The following is a 17005-nucleotide window of genomic DNA, read 5'->3' on the forward strand; positions in this document are numbered from 1 at the left end:
ACTGACCGTACCGGGCCGTATAATGGAGAGTCAGGAGCGCCCGTCGCCATAATCGTGCTCCCTTGATCCAGATCGAAGATAAATTTCGCATTTGTAGGAGATCGACCGCGCGCGACCGGTGCGTGAAAGAAAGTGGGAGGGTCCAGCGAGTCTGCACTTCGGATCGATCACAATAACCGACTGACGCTCCCTTTATCCCAATAATTGTCGCGTTCCTCGGACGACAATTGCTCGGGGCATTTTCTCGAGAGGCGACCAGGCGCCGATTTCATGAGATAAACGACGAACGAATGGAACCGGTGCAGAAGAAGAAGAAGAAGAAGAGAACACAAGGTCGTAAGTGGTGTAGCGGGTCGTTTATGCACCTGGACACGATCCCGCGGTATCGCGATCTTTACGGCTACTCGCGCGATCGCGCGCGGCCAAATATTATTTCGAGTCGGCGATACGAGCGTGGTAGAGGCATACGCAGAGGCATAATGTGTTCGCGCGAGTGCGGATGCGCGCGCGCGGCGTTACGATAATATTTTCTCTCGAAATAGAGGCTACTTACGATGCACTTGCCTCGTCGTGTGTGGTCCGCGTCTGCCGTGAACGCGAGCTCTTTATATTAAAAAGAAAAAAAAAGAAGAAAGACAGAGTTTGCACGAGAAGATGGTACTTGTGAACCGTACAGATTCGTTTGCGCAATCGAGAGGCTCATAAAGACGTATATTGCGAATACGTTACGCCTAGAGATCATTCCCACTCGATGTTTCGCTTAATTCGGCTTCCTCATATGTATACGAGTACGTCGAATACAGAGCTCACGATTTAACAAGCAAGAAAGCTATCTCGATTCACTGCAATTATCTGAAAGTGTTTGCGTTCCATCCGAGAATGCGATCTCTCATCCAATCAGCGGACTGATTTTCATTTCGATTCTCATTATACGAAAACCGCGCAAATCGCTTCCACGATTTCGTTTTCACGAAATTATAACAAATTCCACCTGGATATCGACATCTTATGAAATCTGGCGTGCATTTATGTGCGAACGAGCAGTCAACTGGTGGCACCGAAGGGCACATGAAAGATTGAAAGAACGAAAAAAATCAGTCAGTCAGTCAGACGTGTGTATGCACGGAATAATCCGCGCGTGTAACTCCCGCGTGTGCCGTGTAATGCAAGCCTTTACGTACGTACGTACGCACGCGCTGCAATGTTAATTGGAATTACATATGTGTGGTCACACGCGAGAACGTCTGATCTTGAGAGAGTCGGCCTGGCCGCGTGATGTATGCGTCGTGCCGAGGTAGTAGACAAGGACGGGCCGTCCTCTCACTCGCGAAGTGATCATCTTCGGCTTCAGGATACCCTACAACACACCGTGAGCGATCCTCCTCCGCGCGACGTATGGTACGTGGATGCGATCGCAGATCGCCGCGCGCCGGACTCCTTTTCCCCTAACGCGGCCGAGAGATCCGCAGCGTGGGATAGGATTTTCTCGAGCGTACGCGTGGCGACTCGAAGAGAGACTACGGTCCTTATTTACAGTCCGCATTTAGCCGTAAACGCTCGGCCGTCCGATTATAACAAAGTTCCGTTTGTCCAATATGAAGATCCCAGTTGACGTTATAAGCGTGGGCCGCGAATTATATGACCGCGTTAAATGTGGGACGTGAGTACAAAGTTGTAAGATTGTTTCGTCCCGTCTATCTTACTGGGCGCTTCAACTCCCATAGATTAAGAAAGGATAAAAATTTCAAGAGAAACATCATTTTTATGAATGCACACAAGTTCGACCCGTTATTTATTACGATCGAGATATGACCATGAAATTCCATAATCCTTTCCCGGGAAAAGGGAGGGGCGAATCGGTGTTACATCGGGGAACAGGAGAAATGAGACAAAAAAAAAATCATGAAAGAAATCTCGGCTCTCAGAACGAACGGCGGCATTAATCGCCATACCTTAATTGGAACACATCGTTAGGCAAGGAGAGCGACAAAAGTGGATATCTCTCGTAATTGATCGTATAGGCACAAAGCACTCGATTGCGCCTTACAAGGAAGACGAGCGCAAGGTCGACGGCGGCATTGCGCATACGTGTGCGTATGCGTGCGCGCGTATGCGTGTCGCAATTACTCCCACGTCACGGCGCATTGAAATCCCAGACGGCAGTAGTCAGCGAGCAGAGTACAGAGCCTGTGCGTACGAAACTATGTGCGAGAAACAGAGAAATGCCGAGGAAAGAAGAGGGAGGAAGAAATGTCGATCAAATTTTTACAATACGTTTTTCTCAATTTATATTGAAATAAATAAATATAATACAATATATAAAAAAAATTATTATTTATTAGTAATTATATTAACATTATACAGCAGTAATAATTACAAAAGGAGACTCTTGACCATAATATAATATTTTACCATAAAGTAATAGTCAAAGTTTAGAGAAAGAGAGGGAGAGAGAACTTTCCTTTTTTCTGTCTATCGAATATTTAAATAGAGTCTGTGGAATTTTTTAAATTAGCGATTTCTTTTGCAATTCTAATGTCTTAGGCTGATACTCTCAAGCGATCTATTACAGAATCTGTGAAATTAAAGTAGAAAGTTTTGAAGAGGATGTGTTTATTCGACGTTGTAGTTCGAAATTCCAGACCATAGAATGAGAGAAGCGAAGAGAGGAAAGTGAGTGAAAAGAGACAGTAACACGACGCCCACCGCTTAAGATCAAGGCTTGCGATGTTCGTTCGAACGATCGATGAGCTATATGTTTTGCGACGCGTTGCGCGTAATTTAATTTCGAGTCGCATTACGGCACGCATAATTGCGTAAAACATAATCTCGAGTGGACGCGAGCTCGATCGCGGGCATCTCCGACCTTTCGCGAATCCGCTGTGAACGTATTAAAGATCGAAGCGTTGATCGAGTCACTTTTACGCACGATAGTGCGATGGGAGCGGAATAGAGGGTAGAATAGAAATAGATAGGTGCGACTTTTTCTGATTGAGAGTAACCTTAATGTCCCGCGCGATTACATAAATATACGTGCCTATGAGGTAGCCGGCGCGGATGAATCGACGTCGTCGTCGCGGTGATGAAATCCGGCCGCGATAGCGCAGCGGCGTCTCTTGTATCGCCGGATGATCTTGAACTAACACCTTTCAGGGCATATTCCGCCATTTATTACGGACACACAAGGTGTTCCAATAATTGCGCAAATGCGCAACACAAGATTGCCTGCATACGTAAGTCATCGGTAATCGTTTCTTCAAGTGCTCGCATCTTGCTTCGCGTCTCTGTTTTCCTCCTCTCAACGCCCTCCTTTTACGCTCTCTCTCTCTCTCTCATCATTTTCTCCTCCGTTGAAGAACGTCATATTATCCTTACGCATACCCATATCTATACGATTTTGACGGCCAACAATGGTAATACTCCGGAAAAAACTGCGATGCGAGGGAGAAGGAAAAATCCATTTCGCTTTTTGTGATCAATACTAATATAATATTACAATATAATTCGGTGACTCCATTAGATCTACCGTTTGATTAAACTAATTATAATTCAATGCATCGCACATATTATAACGTCATGATGTCATAATAATTAATAAGAAATGATACAATAGTATCTTATATACACATTTATGAAAAGACAACGCTGGATAATATTGCGATACAATGCCACATCGTGCGATTCGCCAGAGAATCTTCAGACATGTGTAGATTTGCACGGTACGGTTAACCCATGCGAATTCGTGGTAAGATATATTTCAATGAAGTTGACTCTTGAATGGACCAGTCTTCTTGTAAGTCTTTGCGAATGGCATATGCGTGCATGGCAGTATGCGCGACCTGCGTTGTATCAACTGAATAGTCGCTATAGGTATACTATATTTGTCTCCATGCAAAAAAAACCGAATTTATCGAGCTAGCATTCCGTGAGACGTGAACAATCGCGTAGTCGTGTGTACGATTGCACGCATTTCGATCTGTTCGATCGATCTTCAGATAGGAATGCGCCCCGGGAACGCAAACCTACCAGGTCGTTGATTAATGAAACACTCTTTATAATGCTGCTTGAGATAAGAGACGATAATTGCCCGATTATCTTGGAAACAACGATACAATTGGAGTTTTTGGATCCGTGTATTTTTTTATTAATGAAAAATACACTTTCTATAATTTTAATAATCTTACAAATATTCCTTTCAAGTGAGTTTTATATTAAACTTAGATTAATAAATTATCATTTGCAACATTATTGATTTGAGTGTAACTAAAAGATGAAAAATATACAAAAATACAATAATACACAAAATATGAAATAGGGGCTCACATTATATCTCACTTTTTCTCTGCAATTTTTGAATCCTTATATTTTTTACACACCTCAACGTCAAAAGTAGAATTTACCAAGAATGATATATACGCGTTATAAATAATGTACTGTTATGTGACCGTCAACTTGCATGATCGATACAAAGATACCATTTTTATCGTCGCCATAAATTTGTCTGTTCCCCGCGCGACCTGGAATCGTCAGTACGCGAATTTTGGGAAATGGGGCAGCGACATTTGTGACGGACCGCACTCGTATTCGTAATATATGGACGAACGCGACGCCTGTTAGCAGTGAGATCGAGGACACAGCGCGGAACGTAAAATTCACGAGCGTAACTTTTATCGTCACACGACATTCTCACGTTGTTGCCGTTCGCTCGCACACTCGACGCATCAGAGCGTGTGGGCGCTATTTTACGACGGAAAGCCGAGCAACGCCGATCGTTTTACCCGCGAAAACGGCTTTTTGCCGCGTTCTGACGTGCGTGCGGTTGTCCCATTCGCCGCCGTAATAACGAGCCCGAGATGGGTCGACGCAGTTTGTCGAGATTCAGTGTACGGAAGCTGCCAGCGTGGATTATGGCTGCGCGTCTATTGTATCACCGGCTGCGTCGGCAATACGTTCTAGCGGTTTCCGTTGACCCGAGTCAGCGCGGCGGCCGGTTAATTTTCAATTAGCATTCTAAGAATAATCCACCGGCACGCGCAGCACGTGAAGCGAGAACTGTTAGCTTTTTGCTTACATCTTAATTAGATATGATACTGCCATATTCGTTAATAAATAGCGGTCGCTTTGAGCGATCGAATGTATGCGTTTGACTAGTGAATAGTAATTATATACTGTACACACACACAGTGTAATTACCGTCAGTTTATATTTTTAAAAAGTTTACAATATTTTCACATATTTTTACATTTTTATACTTGTTTCATAGTTCATGACATATAGCAGATATTTCATACTGAGAGAAAGGATTTTGTTATTGGAACAAATCAAGGGGAAACAAATGTGATATTTGTTAAGAAAACGATCGATTAATTATTATTTCGTCCATATGTAACAAATAATCCACAGTATCACTAACAAATAAAAGGCTACATGGAAGTTATTCGTAGGGTTTCAAAATCATAGGAAATTGACCAATTCTAGTCGAGTATTTTCCTTATATTTAATTATAATTAATTATAATAAACCAATTTGTTGTCACATATTTACAAATCACTTGTTAAAGGTACTTATGTCCTGTTAAATTAACAAAATCCTTTCTCTCACAGTGCAATTACAGATTCATAATCTACGAGAAACATCTATGCATAAATCACCTGCCATATGTCCTGAAACATGAAAAAGGTTTAAAAATATTGCAGTGTAATAAGAAACATTGTGATACAAGATTATCTTTTCTCTGGAGGATAATTTAATAGATGAATATTCTCGGGCAATATAAAGGCACAAATGATTGAAACTAATAGTCTCGCAAAATATTTCTCAATTCTTCGCGAACATTCCGTTGTTGGTGAGAAACTTGCGAGCATTACGAACAACGGATGCTTCGATGATCATTGAATATCCTATACTGCAAGTGTACGGTACATACAACGTCGTTGACCGTCATACGATCTCTTACTGTTCGCTCTAGGTTGCTGTGTGACTCCATGACTTTCGTTGTATTTTTCTTCGTTTGTACTCTTTAGATATGCGCATGGGATTGTGCGTAATTAAACGTTTACATCAATATACGCCGAGCGATAACGTATCCTCTTACTTTTGTAATGCATTATTTATATGTATATAAGGTTTGTATATATTTTATTGCGGATATTCTTTGATGCAATATGGGTACGGATCTAACGCGTAAATATGCGGAAAAGAAAAAGATCGAATTTTCTCGTTAGAAACATCGTGTAATCTCTGAACGGATTCGACAAGCGGAAGTATCCGGCTGGCACGGCTGTACAAGATGAAAGCATGACTTTATCTGTGGAAATCTATAGGTAAACGCTTCGCGCGACGGCTGAGGACGCAAACTGTCCCGCAATTGGATCCATTTACACGTATACGATCGCGCATTCAACATCGTGCACAATAGTTGTATCCTATCCCATAGAAAATCAAGCATTCGATTCTATCGAGCGATACTTCTCCGTCCGACGCGAGTTAAAGCCGCGATTTTATCTCAATCAGAGGCGACCGAAAGCACGGGAATATGACATAAGGGTGGGAAAGGGACGTCTTTTTCATTCCGGCCAAAAGAGGATTGATTCTCGCAACATCAGTGTCTGTATTAACACTTTCTTAAAAATAAATTCTCCCTATGAGTTATCTATTAAATTGTCATAATGTTGTTGTAATGAAATCTCACTACAATGTGATCGCATTGTTAATCCACTTTTGCATTTAATACAGTATTATTTATCACGCTTATCTCTGGAAAATAGTTATGGGATATTAACAACCTTTCCTTCTTGAATTCTCTCTAAGTTATGTATTTATTAACCCTTAATACACACAATTAGATCGCCCATTTTCTGCATATTCCTGTTTTTGAAAAATTAGGAACATCAATTAAGTAATCAGTTTAATGTTTACATATATTTTTTTTAATCGCGTGTAGTGAGGGACTGGAAAAGTATCATCGTGGATGCTAAGGATTAAATTATCATAGTACTGTCAAAGTGAAATCTCAGTACGTTGTAACCGCATTTTTAAATCACCTTTGCATTTAAGTGCCATTTTAATGCAGCAATCTTTTTAACACTTATATTTGGAAAATATAGTTATGATATTAACACTTCCCTTTTTAAATTCTTCCTATAAGAGTTATCTAAATTTTCATAGTGCTGTCGTAATGAAATTTCACTACATTGTAATCGCATTGTTAAACCACTTCTGCATTTAATGCAGTATTCTTTTTCGCACTTATATATCTGAAATGTCCAACGTGCATGCAGCTCTGTTGACGATAGTTTAGTTTCCATTCACGCCTATGTGTCAAATGTCCGCAATTTTCATGTCCATCTTCTTTGATGTTTATGTTTATGCGTCTTGCGAGAGCTCGGGCTAATTTTATTCGCACACGTACTCGAAAATTTCCACGCTCACGTTCAAATGCAACTCGCGGTCATAAAGAACTCGCTACAGCGAGTATAATGTAACATCAGCTATGTTGTGGGCCAATCGAACGGCCAGTTTTCGCAACTCTTTCGGCCGTTTCGTTTGACCGATACATCGTCGCCGTTGTTCTCGTCATCGCTACATAACAGCGCTCTTTTAAAGCTTGACGAGAAACACGCAGGAAAATACATATATCTCTCGCGCCAGACAGCTGCGCACGCCGTAAAGAATTGTTCCAGCACTCGCTGCAATTACCAAGAAAATATTGCATATCTAATCCGCTTGCTTGCACGATTATCCTCGCCATTGTTCGTAATAGACGATATTAGACGAGACGTGCGTTTGTACAAAAGTATATGAAGAAAAATGAAGAGAAAAATTATCTCCAAGACGCATATTTTGCAACGTAAACTTTCGCTCGCAGTGTAAGACCCGCTACAATTTCCCGAGATATTATTCCTTGCGTTTCTGCGCGCGGTAGCGCGACCGTAATTACCAAGGACGGTCGCCTCTCGATCCGTTCGATTGTCGTAAACGTGAAAGAGGATCGTTCGTATGCGACGTAGGAAGGACGAGCGAAGCTAGGAAGCGAATCGCCGACTATTCTCGCTCGGAGCGTTATGACGCGAATCTTCCCGTCCTCGACAGAAATAGGCTCTTCTTTTCCCGTCGAGAATATATCGCGATTGAAATACCAAGTTTCATTTAGATTGCATTCTTTTCGATAGTTATCTAATACTTAAATAACTCTTCTACAATGCAATCGATGAGTATAAAGCGATAAAATTGAAATCTGCCTCAACATCGGTTTTTTAAATTAGTATCTATTTGTAATTTTCTGAGTTGCGTTTACCGATCTGTTCTAAAATTAATTCATTGCCAGATATTAAAAATCTATATTGCACGTAACGTGCGAATCCATAAATTTTTAGCGTTGATAGTGAATTTGGACCACAGCCTTTATCGATATTCTCGAACCAAATTCTAACAAAGAGTTTATTCATTTCTCCTTCTTTCATTCATTCTTCATGAAAGTCGTAGATGTGTCTGCTGTCAGGACGGTCCGTTAATTTGTAGAGCCACCGAACCGCTTTTTATTCGACACCACGAGACCACGAACTTGAGTTTTGACACATTTTGACACGAGGACCACACAGAGCGCTCCCACTCGTAAAACATTCGTTCGGCGACGAACGATTTGTGGTGCAAGCATCGAGCCACCAAAAGTCTGAGACGTTCGATAGACGTGCAAGAAGTGGACGCTGACCACCGTCTACTGGATAAGTTATTAGCAGTATCGGCAAAGAAAACCTGTGCGAATATCAATCACGAGCTCCTGCGGTCCTCTCGCTACTAATCTACACACAACGTACGTATGTATTATTCTCGATCAGCTTTTTCCCGTTTAGTACGCGACCGAGGGTCCAAACCAAACAATTGCTAACCATTGATGTTGTTTTCAAAACGTCTTTAACATCTTTAAATTTCTAATCGTCGTACTGAAGTAGATTATCCCTATTATAAAGAGAATTGAGAAAAATTTCTGGTGGAATTGAACCAGAAGATTCTGATCATATCAATCAGAATTCTCTCTCAGTCCCGTGTTGTTTTCATCCCTTAATTATAACAATGAAAAACATAATTATAACAGATATTTATGACAAAGTTATTATAACTGTGAAGCGATCTAACCAAGTTCTTTCTTAACCTTCTTGTCAGACATTGAAGTGTTTTTTAGATAACTTAATACTCTTAACCGAAATCTCTCTGAGATGTTTGCCTACGTACATAAACCGATGGCATCGATCTTCCAGGATCGTGGCGTTGACCCCGGGCCCGTGGATCGAACAACCGACGTTCCCGGGGCTCGTAACAGAATCGCCACTGACCCCGGGCAGGTACGAGGTGTTAGACAAACAGCTGGCCCGAGCGCACAAAGACGCGTTTTATACGCTCGAGCCTCGGCAGTATTACGTACACCACTCGCGTGTGTACCCGCGCGACGTGTGTACGAGCAGCTACGCGAGCAACGCGATGAGAAAAAGAGAGGAAGAAACAGCGGAAGCGGAGGGGGGAGGGGTGGTGAAGGGGGGAGGTGGGGAAGCCAGAAAAAGAGACAAGAGAGCGAGAGACGGAGCTAGGAAAGCACCATCGCGTAGTACGAAGAGAGACAACGCGTATATAGATATGCCAAGTGTGAGGCAGAGATTCGCCTCGTCTCTTCCTTTCATTCTCCTCGCATAAACCAGCGTCTTATTCTCTTTCTCCCTCGCGTACCACCTTGCGCCGCATTCCTCACGACGATAAATCCCTCGATACTACAGCCACGTGTCTCACGAACGAAAATCACGTCGACTGGATTGTTCAAGCTATCATCAAATCGAGGACGTCACGATTCAACGATTTAAGGGAATTAGATTCTCATTTAATATGATATATGGAAATTACAAAAGATAAAACGTTCTTAAAAATATTAGCTAGTAAAGCTATGAATTGTTAAAAAATGAAATATTCGTAACTTTATGAAACGTATGCTTTTATAAATCTGACCCTGCTAAATTTCTGTTAAACAAATATTCGAACACCGAACGAGCGGGTATCACTGAAAGGCGAGCAACCGGGCGTCGAGAAAACGACGATGGTCTGAAGCAGTTACAAGTTCCCATGAGTCGCCCACGCCACGTGAGGAAGGTGCTCGGTGATGTCGTCGTCGCTCGTCGTCGGGGGCATAAAAGTGTCCGGGGAGCGAGACCCGAAGATCTCAAGTACTCGGACCACCTTGCATGCTGCGTGGGCGATCTGCTCGCGAGCAGTTAGCGTAGCTTGCACAAACTCGGTTTCAGGAGGTCAGAGCTGTGATCCGGTTAAGTGTTCGGTAGCTGCGATGACGATGACTCACGGAGAAAATGATCTAATTAATTCTACAAAAACATTGATCGCGATCGATCTATTCTTTTGTATTATGCATTTTATTCTGTACCTCACAAATTTTATTTTTTCACGGAATGAATGGGGTTTGCTGAAATATCTAAAAATTTAGCCAAATACAGAACCAAAAGTTAATTCAGCAAAATTGTTCTTTCCGTGCATGTTTGGTCCAGGTTTGAATCCCAGCTGATTGTTTTCGCGATAAATTCTTCACAGTGTTTTAATGATCCTCAGTAGCATCATACACACAGTAATTAAATTGCTCGTCAGTTTAATTTGTGATATGTATACGTAACACATAACCTTGGCTCAGAATTGTACATGTTTCAAAACCGACAATGATAAATCGTACAGTTACAAATTTAAATAAAAGTACATCATTAGGCAGATAAAAGAGTCGTCAAATATAATCTTTTTCGTCTGATTGGTGTTGTATTTCTTTACTTTTTGAAGGTATAACTAAGTTATCTAAATCTTGTATTACATATCTTTTTACTTCTTAAAGTAAGGTAAATACCAGAGAAAGATTACTTTTAGATACTCATCTATCTGAATTGCATGTGTTGTAATTTTACCACTCAACATACAAACCAGACGTAAATGAACAACGCCATATCTAATATATTGCCGCGTACAGAGAAATTACATTATTCCACACGACACTGTTTCAACGGCGTCGCGCTCAGGCGCAGGTATTACATTGAAATCCATTCTGTTATCATAATGTAACACGCGTTAGTGTACGCGCGTACGATCGCGCGCGGTGTATTAATGCGGTACGTGGAGAGATGGGCATTAATCTTCGTGTCGTCGCAAAGATTCGTAATAGCCGACCGCGCCACCCAGGCCGATATCTAAAAGCGAAATCCTGCAAAGTGACCGCACGGATAAAAGGACGAGTCGCGTTCTAGAACGTGATTGGTAACATCCTACACGCGGCGCGGCGTTCTCTCACAGATTCGGTGCTCGAATGTCATTCTCTCGCTGTGTAGCAACGACAGATAACGCCGGATAAGAGGTAGCGATTACCGCGAAGAGCTCGCTAGGTACTTACTTCGCGGGCGTAATCTCGCGTGATGAGCACACGTCTAATATAAATTTTCCCTATTCCCCGCGCGCCGGCAAATTACTCTCGCTGGGATATCGAGGCAGCCCCGTACGAGTTAATATTTCATCCCGGCGATCCGCAGATCGTACGTTATCGCGATTCCAGTAGACCGCGCTGCAGAGTCAAAGTAATTCTCTCGCGCGCCGACACGTCGGATCGCGATCAATGGTACCGTCCACTCGCGCTCGCTCGCACGTGCGAACGGAAGAGGTTTTGCTCGCTAAAAGAGAAGACGAGAAGGATGCCCGACAGGAGGATCGTGGCCTCGCCGCGTGAGGGTTTCATCGCCGCCATCTCCGCGCGACGCGCGATTCTCTTCTCGTAAGTAATTTATCGTTACCATTAAAATATAGCCTCGTCGTCGTCGCGGTGGGTACGCGCCGTTATGGCCGAATATAACCGTTTCTATGGGTGCACGAGGCGTCCACCTTGATTTACGGCGCTCACGGAGTTATGATGCGACGTGCCCACACTCGCATTCCCATACCTTCTATGTTCCCGCGCGTCGTTCCCGAGCGAGCGAGCTCTTCTTCTTGCGCTGTTATCGCGCCCGCACATCATTGCGCTCCGCAGCCTTTGGATGACCTACGGCATTATCATTATAACTTCAGCAATTAATGTATATCTGTGGAGGGAAAGTGCGCTGTACTGATAAACGCCTCAATTCGTATGTACACATTTTTACGGCGCGTTTGGCTTTAGCTTTTCTGAGGTACTTTCCGACAAGGACCGCACTTGCATCTTGTGCAAACAAGGAATGCAATGTGTGTTTGTGAAGATTAAAGTAAAATCAATGGGAGAAGTGTTATTGCAAAAGCAAATGAGGTAAAAGAGTTGATTGTGCAATAATAAATTTCAAACGGTTATTATGTCTCTATATTTTGTATTAAATAAGTAAATAATACATATGTTTTAAAATAGCTAAACATATGTATTTACATCTACTAAATAAATAGCAAGTTAAACGGATTGAGTATTACGATTCTATAAATTGCAGTGTCGTCTAAAATAAGGAACTCTCCTATATGTCTCGAAACCAATATATTGAATAATACGAGGCTATTGGCGCTGGAAAATCGATGTGAAGAACACTCTTCCTCGCGCTCTTTGAAGCGATTGGCAATGATATGATCAAATTGAAGTGAGCATTACGGTTCGCGGGGACGCGAAAGCGATCGATGGCAACGATCGGCGCGTTGAATCGCGATATACTGATCCTTCTGATCAGCATTGATCATGAATATTTATCCCAGCGGATCGTTACGCGGTTTTGAACACGGCCGGTTCAGTGAAATACGACCTAATAAAAGGGCGATTTGACACTCCCTCGAGAACTGTCCGTTCATTGTTTGGCGATGCTCATCGATCTTCATGCAATTTCTACAAGTGCGAGCAACAGTTACCGTAGACGAAAAATTTTTCATGCGAAAGTGCGATGTATTACCAATCATAGATCGTAAATTATATCAATATTATTTAGAAACTGTATTTAAAATATAAAAGAAAACGAAACGGATTATGTTAGAGGAATAAATGTAAAGACATGGCAGCAACGCGTTAAGTTATTTCGGGAAGACGGTAACGAGGTCAAGTAATTAAGTGACGCGCAAACAGGACAAAAGGGACTTGAGGCAGAGTTTCACACGAGAGGAATCGGCGTGTTTACTCATAATTAGTACCATACCTTCCACCATTAGCTTTGCGCGTTCGCCGGCGCACAGCGTGCGCGACCGGCCGTAAAACCATCCTCGCGACGAGGTGCGGCGCGAATTCCGCGTGACATCGACGACATTTCGACAGTTAACGTCGTAAGATTATCGACGTTGTAACCCGACCTCGCGTGCACCCGCCTGATCCGCCGCGATTTCACTCAGTATCGCCCAGCTCCACTATACTAAAGTATCCTCTACGCGCCACTTTGAACAGGATCTTCGGAGCGAAGATGTCGCCGGTAGGGTGACGAGTTTTCACATTTAGTATCAATAAAAATGGTGAAAGGCGAAGAGAGAACCTGGAGGAAGTTTCTCAAGAGGCGGACGAAGACACGCGCGCGATAAGCACCTTTTTCGACTTCTCGATAAATTATCGCCGTCGTTGATCGCCAACGCGCACTTTTCACGATGTCCGCCGGCGTTTTCACCAATCTTCTTCTCCAAGAAAGGAAAAAGAGGGCGATACTTTTACGATCGTCTTCCGAATTCGGATTTTAACGGCACGCGAGCATGGCCTGATTCGAAGCCGCGCTGGATTCCAAATGAAAATCAATTTAACATCGTTTGTGGACACCTGCTATGTATCCTCTCGGCTGAACTTTTTTTTTTATTATGGTATGCTTTTTCATTCGGCCAAAAATAATAATTATTAATAATATAACAAGACTATTCTATATTTTGAAAGAAATTATTATCTCGTGCTTTTATATATTACAAAAATGAAATGAAATTTATTTTTAATGTAAAGTTAAGAAGGTCAAAATAATCGAGCAAGTAGATATGTTACCGAACCTGTGTAGAAAAATATAGATTAATCCATTTTTGGTTACTTTTAAAGTAAACAGCATATGTACTTACAATTAGTAAATAACAAACTGAGAAATATTTAATATATTTTCTTGAGTTAAATTGTTTAATTCTATGTTTCAGTTAAATTGATGTAATGATAAGGAGAGCAATAGTAATTTGTATAAATGATTAAAAATAATTCAAATTTGACATATAACGACATTATGAATTTAACAGTATAGGTATACGCACGAAAAGAATAGTTTTATTTATTAAAGTATCTAAAAATGTAGTTCTGAATATAGATCTGAAAATATTTTGTTAATTTATCAGAATAATTAGGACGCTTAAATTGGTTGCTGATGTATCAACATTTTTGTATCATTATGTTTAAGCGTCCTATAATATATAATTATTTTAATAGTCCAACAAATTATTTCCAGATCTGTATCTAGCTAAATCCCTAGATACTTCCACAAAATTATTCTTGACATTTTATGGCATTTTATAGGTATTACTGGAAAATTCCAGAAAATCATAATATGAGTTTATAATTATCGCTCGGCAACGTTAATGTTCTCGATGTTCATCGAGATAAGATCTTTTTGTATACGATTTAACGTGCTTATTGCGACGGATAGATCCAAGATTCAGAACTGGTTGTTCTCTTTCTATTGCTTTGCGTGCATCGCACAGCCTTGGCACCGACGCGAGGAGGAACGGATCGATCGAACGGTCGCGCCAGCCGCGGGCTCCCCGTGGCGTGTTACGAATCCTGCCAATCACCGAAGTGTAATCGATATCAGGGTCTGGAGGTAGGCATCGAGTCGATACGATCGGCTCCGCCCCGGGCGTGTCGCCGGCCTGGACGATTTATAATGTTAATATCCCCGAGGCAGGACTCCACAAGAGCTCCGCGCACTTTCCGCTTGAATCGCCTCCACCCTTGCCTCATCCCGCCTCGCTCGTTCCCGTCCCTTTTTCACTTCTCCCTGCTCTCGCTATACGCCGCGAGTGCAAAGCGGGAGAAAGCGAAGCCAGCCGCGCGATGGGATCTCGAGGAAAATTGGGTTACTTAGTTAAGTGGATAAGTTTGTTCTGTATTCCTGCCTAACTGCAGCCGTCTACGTCCTAATGACTACCTACACTTGACCAGAAACTGGAGAATAACGGCGGATAGCGTATAATTAGCGTTACTCCGCGGTGCGCGGTGAACAGACGGCTAGCGTAAAGCGTATCGAGCGTATTACGTACGCTTTACCACAGACTCCACAATTTAGGGATTCAAACAGCTTTGTCTTCAAAAGCGATCACGAGTAGCTAAAAATGTGAATACGACTCAATCAATATTTAAAAATATGTGTGTCTAAAAATTTAGTTAAATACAGATCTGAAAGTAATTTTGTCAGACTTATCAAAATAATTATCGTAGGGCGTTGGTTGTTAGAACGTCGTTTTACAGCCTTGCTTTATTATTCTGGAGCGTAATTTATTTATTATGCTTCTGCTAGAAATTTCATATATATTTTTAACAATTATTACAATTAGACAATTATGTAACTTTTATCCGATGTAACTCTCTCTGAGAAGTAATACTATTTTTATTATTTACGATAAAACTGTTGACATTCTAGCAATCAGTTTGAGCATCCTAAAAATTTTGATGGTCTAACAAAATTATATTTGGATCTGTATTTAAATTTAATTTTTTAATTTTTTTTTAGCAAAATCATGTTCTCTCCGTGTAGGGTAAAAAATCTCACAAACGTTCGAAAATAGTCTTTCGATCGAAAGCGTGTTCTCGCGTCGTCAGTTATCTACATTTTTCATGCTGATGTTAACTAAAAATCAAGTGCATCATGTAACGCAATATCGCGGACGTTATTCGCACCGGAGAGGCTCCGCTCATTCGCCGTGTCGGGCGTAAATCTACTGGCGTGCCGCGCCGTTACGATGACGATGAGGAGAGAAACGCCCAGTTACATATTTGTGTTTCCCACGATACGGTCACGAAGTGACTTGCAGACGTCATGTTCCGAGTGCACTCGCCGCCGGTGGCTTCGAGGCTCGATAGCGTAGCGCCTTAACCGGTCGACGCGTGTTCATCCGGACGAATGTTTATACGCGCTCTCGCGTTCGACTTCGGCCCTCGACCACTTCTCCATACCGTGTATCGTGCACCTACAGACACAGTCGTACAGCCGACAGTCTCGGACAGATGGATGGAGAGCTCCAAATTCGAGCTAATAGGCGGAACTCTATCGTGATCCTGTCGCGCTGCTGGCGCGAGAACGTCGAGGATGTTGCAACGTGTGCTGTGTACTTAACGGGGTTACGTTACGATCGAAACGTTAGAATGTCGTGAGATGACATGAAAGAGCTCGTCCGACTTGTGCTGTTCGCTTGTCTTATCCGTGATAGAATTTATCTATCGCCAACAGAGTCTATAGTCGAATGACGCGCGTTCAATAAAGGAATCAATTTTCTAATAAAATCTATTTCTAACGAGCGACGTGTCCCGTGAGATCTCCGTGATAGGTCTTATCCCTCGTGAACTTTGCATCTTGTATATCTGAACATATTTCCACGATTCTCATAGCAATAAGAAAGAACTATTCTATTTTCAGAAAAATACCCGCCCGTACTTTGCATACACCTCCACTCTTGAATTCTTGATACTAAGTACAATTTACGTTACGAATTTAGCAGAAGTTGCTTGCCGCGGTTAAAGGATTAAAAAAAAAAAAGGAAGAGATCGAGCACACACACACACACACACACACACAGCGTATCGAAATCGTACTTGGCGAGGACGCGAACCGTACGTGTCGCGACTAGGGTCAAGGTCAAGTCTTCGCGCGAGAAACTGGCGTTTAATGCTGTACGATTCTCATGTGCGCGATCGACGAAACACGAGTCGCGACCCAGCGGGGAGAGAGAGGTGGATTCCTCCGGTATGAACGGTAAATTAGCATTATGGTCGCATTATCGATGTTGTGACGCGGCCTTACACGTAGCGCGGTCG

The sequence above is a fragment of the Cyphomyrmex costatus genome, unplaced genomic scaffold (assembly GCF_001594065.2).
Source record: "Cyphomyrmex costatus isolate MS0001 unplaced genomic scaffold, Ccosl1.0 scaffold30, whole genome shotgun sequence".
NCBI lineage: Eukaryota > Metazoa > Arthropoda > Insecta > Hymenoptera > Formicidae > Cyphomyrmex > Cyphomyrmex costatus.